This window comes from Talpa europaea (assembly GCF_964194135.1).
Source record: "Talpa europaea genome assembly, chromosome: 8".
NCBI classification, from domain to species: domain Eukaryota; kingdom Metazoa; phylum Chordata; class Mammalia; order Eulipotyphla; family Talpidae; genus Talpa; species Talpa europaea.
In genome coordinates, this window is record NC_140075.1 from 101411859 (window position 1) to 101416384 (window position 4526).

The window sequence follows — 4526 nt, forward strand, 5'->3', positions numbered from 1 at the left end:
TTTAGTGGCTTGGGGCACACACATTTATTCTCTTCTATTGGGGCTGTCAGGGTGTCACTGGGCTGTACTCCTTTCTGCAGGCTCGAGGGGTGGACCCATTTCCTTGCCTTTTTCAGCTTCTAGGGGCCTCCACCTTGCTGCTCTGGATGGGCCCTCATCCAGCCACACTGTGTCAACCCAGCTATGCTGGCACCACGTCTGCCTCTGACCACAACAGGAGGGTGCGCGTGATTAGATGGGTCCCTGAGTGACCCAGGATTCTCCTCTCTGGCGCGGTCTTTAACCTGAACCCCCACTGTCAAATGCCTTTGCCAGGTAAGGTAACGGTCACAGGTGCTAGGTGTTAGGCACCTTTGGGGGAGATTATTGTACAACACCCCAATTGCTTCCATGAAGCCCCCTTCAAATTTCTAATCTCATCTTGCACCGGCTGGAGGAAGCCAGTGGGGCTGGCAGTTGTGGGGAGGGTTCTACAGGTCTGCCACATTGCAATAAGTCCCACAGCAGCCGCTCTCTTTAGAGCAGGAGGTACTCGTAGTGGTTGCCCTCAGCTGTGGGACTTGGATGGGAATTCCAAGCATGGGAGAAGGTTTGCGTTTCTTCCTGCTCCAGCTGTGAGATCCTTGAGGGCAGAGTCTGCCTAGAGCCTAGAGCCAGCAAGCCTTCTGGAAACCTCTGCTGCGTGTACAACAGCAGCGAAAAAAAAGAAGTTATCTGCTCTATTGCTTAAAAAATGAGGGCTGTGTGACACTTGTCAAAACTCTGCAGGATAAAGCAGCGAAAAAGACTTATTTAAGAGTAAGTGAGCCTTAGACAAATATTAGGCCTCTGTTACCTGCCAAGAAGGAAAAGCGACCTGTGACCCTCAGGTTAAAGATGTTCTCTTTGTTGTTTTAATTAACTGGCCAGTGTGGATAAGCTTTGCTGAAAAGGTTTGCTGGAGCCTGGATGAGTCTGCTGGGCTCCTGGTACTGCCTCAGAGGTCTGGCTTTAAATCTTATTTCTCCTCTGAAACGACCGCAAAGTTTACTGAAGGTAAATTATTTTTGGTGATGCCTTTGGGGTCCCAGGAAGGTGGTGAATGCTTTACATACTGTTAACTCGTGACGGAATTGGGCATCGGTGCATTAAGACAAACTGGCTTGCACCGTCTTATTGACAGTAGTGGACACACTGGTTATAGAGTCATTTAAAGGACTCTGAGTGCTCCTCTTTATTTACGTTTCGTCCCCAGGCAACATGAAATTCCTCCTGTGACTTAAATAAAGCCTGTGGGAGCAGCAAGAAGTGGGGGCAGAAAGGGCTGGACTGATGCGGATGGAGTCAGTCTCCACACTCTGGCCTCCTTACCTGTAATACTGAGAATACTGAAATTTAGTCACACGAAGATTGAAAGCCCAGTGAAAATCCCAAATACCTGTGTGTGCATGTGTGTGTGTGTGTGTGTTTGGGAGGTATCATTTATCCCATTGTTCCTCTTTATTTGGTGTAGTAGATTGTAGTAGATTGCATAATGGCTCTCAGTGTCATCAGGTAATAATCTCTGGAACACGTGCCTGTTATCGCACACATTTTCTTAAAGGGATCTTGCAAAAGTGGTTAAGGATCTTGAGATGAAAAGAACATTACCCCACATTTTCAGGGTGAACCCTAAATGCAGTAACATGCATTCTTACCAGAAGAGGTCACGGGAAGCTTGACGCCACAGAAGGGGCTATTGGCCACAAAGGCAGAGACTGGGGTGATGGGGCCACCAGCCAAGGGATGCCAGGAGTCCCCAGAAACTAGAAGGAAAAAGGGTTGGATGCTCTCCTCGGGCCAGCAGGGGACACATGTTCTGCCGACACCTTGATTTTAACCCAGGGAGACAATTTCAGACTTTTGGCCTGCAGAACTGTAAGGGAATACATTTCTGTGTTTTAAACCAGATTTGTGGTAATTTGTTGCAGCCTCAGGAAATGAATACATTTGGTATATGGCTCAGAACTGATAATATGCATTATTCATGCGCTCAACAAATATTTGCTATGGTACAGGCACATATGAAGTACGGAGGCGGGCAGGAGAGGGCTGGGGGATGTTCACCACCCACCCGACCCCCCTCAATCAAAAGCAAAATACTCCAAATGTACACATTTTTCTGAAGTTTTTTAGTTTACATCTAGCTCTGAAAGTTGAGCTTTATTGTATATATTAAAATTTAGAGAGATCATTTATTTTCACAAATATTTGCTGAGCACTGGCTATGTGCCAGCTACTCTAGCCCACCCAGGGTACGGTGGGAACAAAGCAGACCCCAACAGCGCTGCGCTGGTGAGGCTGACATTGTAGTTACCTGACGCCAATGAGAAAACAAATCAATATCAGGTGGTGGACGTTCAGGGGAGCTGAAAGGGACAGAGGCTGGTGTGGGTATCGGGCATGCTTCATTCACACGGAAGTCGGTGGGGGGTGTCTCTGCCAAGGTGACACATGTGCAGAGACCCGAGAAGGAGGGGGCTGAGCCATAAACCCCCAGAGGAGGGACTTCCAGGCAGAAGGAAAGGCAGAGAGGGGGCTTGCTGGCTGAGCAACGAGTGGACAAACGGATTAAAACTAGTTGCCAGTTTAGGTTAGCTAGTAAATAGACGATACTCTGTGCAAATACAAGATTCTTTTCTTTCTTGTGTGTGTGGGGGGGCAATTAATTAGTTTAATGATTTCTTTTTTACTAATAGGCCTAAGAATCATGCAATGCTGCCACCATTGGGTGCAATCCTGGGCCATAAGTCTGCACAATCTTCTGCAACTGGTCCAGTGATGGCAGAACCTTTCATCTCGCCTTTATTGTTTACTATTATCCCAGCATTATCTTCAGAATAAAGATATACACCATCTTTTCTCCGATGGGATTTTTGTTGTGAAATTACCACTGGATGTAACTTCCTTCTGAGCTCTCGTTTGCCTTTCTTGACTGTGGCCATCACCATGTCGCCCACCCCGGCAGCAGGGAGTCTGTTCAGTTGTCCCTTTACCCCCTTCACAGAGATGATGTAGAGATTCTCGGTGTCTGTGTTGTCAGCAGAGTTGATCACAGCTGCCACAGAAGACCCAACGAAATCCAGAATTTCACACCAGAGGACCCACTACGTCCTCGCTTCGACATCTTGAACGCCGGAAAGGGACAGAAGATTGTTCTCTTATTGATGTACTGTCTCAGTGACACGCATTAGATGGTGCATTGTCACCCAAAGGAAGAGAGGGTTGCTCTCTTGGCTGATTTTTGTGTGTTTGTTTTCAGTGTTTTGTGATGCAGTCTCTGGACTCTGTCCTCAACTTCTCTCTTAAACACGGACAATGGGCCACTGTTCCTACCTGGAGCTTCAAGGCTGCTCCCACCCCAGCATGTAGCAGGCAAGGCGACCAGAGAGAGAATGAGCTGGGAACTCCTCTGGGCCGGAGCCTCCTGAGGACGTGGAGGGGCAGAAAGTCATCACTCCCTGGAGGGCCTGGGCCAGCAGAAGTGAGATTTCCAGGGCCCTGGTCCCTGAAATGCTGTTACGATGTTTGTGCCCAACAATTTGAAGGTCATAAAACTCTGATTCAAGCCCACAAATGGAGACAACTGAGAGGCAGTGAGGGTGGTCATGGAGAGCTGGACTCAGGCAGAGCTGACCCCAGCCTGTCCCAGCCCCTCTCCCTTCCCTGTGGCTTTGGGAGACTTCCTTCTCCCGCCTTGGTGTCTGTAGTGAGGTGAACAGTGTCCCCTTGAAATCATGTCTGCCAAAAAAATCTCTGAATATGACCTCATTCAGAACAAGGGTCATCGCAGGTGTGATAAATTGAGAGGAGATTATCTGGATTGGGATGAGCCCTAAATCCAATGACTTGTGTTTTACAGGAAAACTAGTGTTTTCCCTGACTTTACAGGGAAATTCAGACAGAGAATGAGGCACACGTGACCACAGAGGCTGCAGCAAGGATGGCCTAAGGCAGCCGCAACCACCAGAAGCTGTAAGGATGGGATGCAGAGGTGAGGGGCCCTCCCGAAGACCTTGCCAGAGCCCGGCCCTGCTCCGTCCTGATCACAGGCTATAGCCGCCGCCCCCGGGAGCAGGTACTTCTGCTGTTCTATGTGACACGGTGCAATCTTCCACACAAGGTTTTGATAAGTTGTCACGTCAACCTGGGACACCCACCCAGTAACTTCATCAGTAAGTTGTGGGAGAGAAGCTGGTGGCGGCCCCCCTCAGGCACCGGCAGGCACAGTGCAGGCCCAGCCCCCAGGGGGCTCTCTGAAAACATGAGCCCAAAGGCTGCACTGGGCCTGGTGAGCTGGGGTCTTGGGGCCCAGCTGCTTGGGCCAGTGGCTTACATTCTGGTGGGACCCCAACTCTCCCCAAATAAAATATACAAATTGAATGTGTGGGAGGGACCCCCTCGCCTCTGCGTCCTTGTGGCTTCTGGTGGTTGTGGCCGCGTTGGGCCATCTTCGATGCAGCCCTCCATGGTCATGTGACAGAGAGAAGCCAGAGTAAAGGATGGAG

The 4526-nt window shown here is 49.6% G+C and overlaps 1 pseudogene across 1 annotated transcript; it reads right to left on the minus strand.

Annotated features, from left to right (window-relative positions):
* Window positions 1–2726: 2726 nt before the first annotated feature.
* Window positions 2727–3145, minus strand: LOC311175724 (large ribosomal subunit protein uL14-like; annotated as a pseudogene). Its single transcript has one exon. The product of its transcript is annotated as a large ribosomal subunit protein uL14-like (transcript).
* Window positions 3146–4526: the final 1381 nt, after the last annotated feature.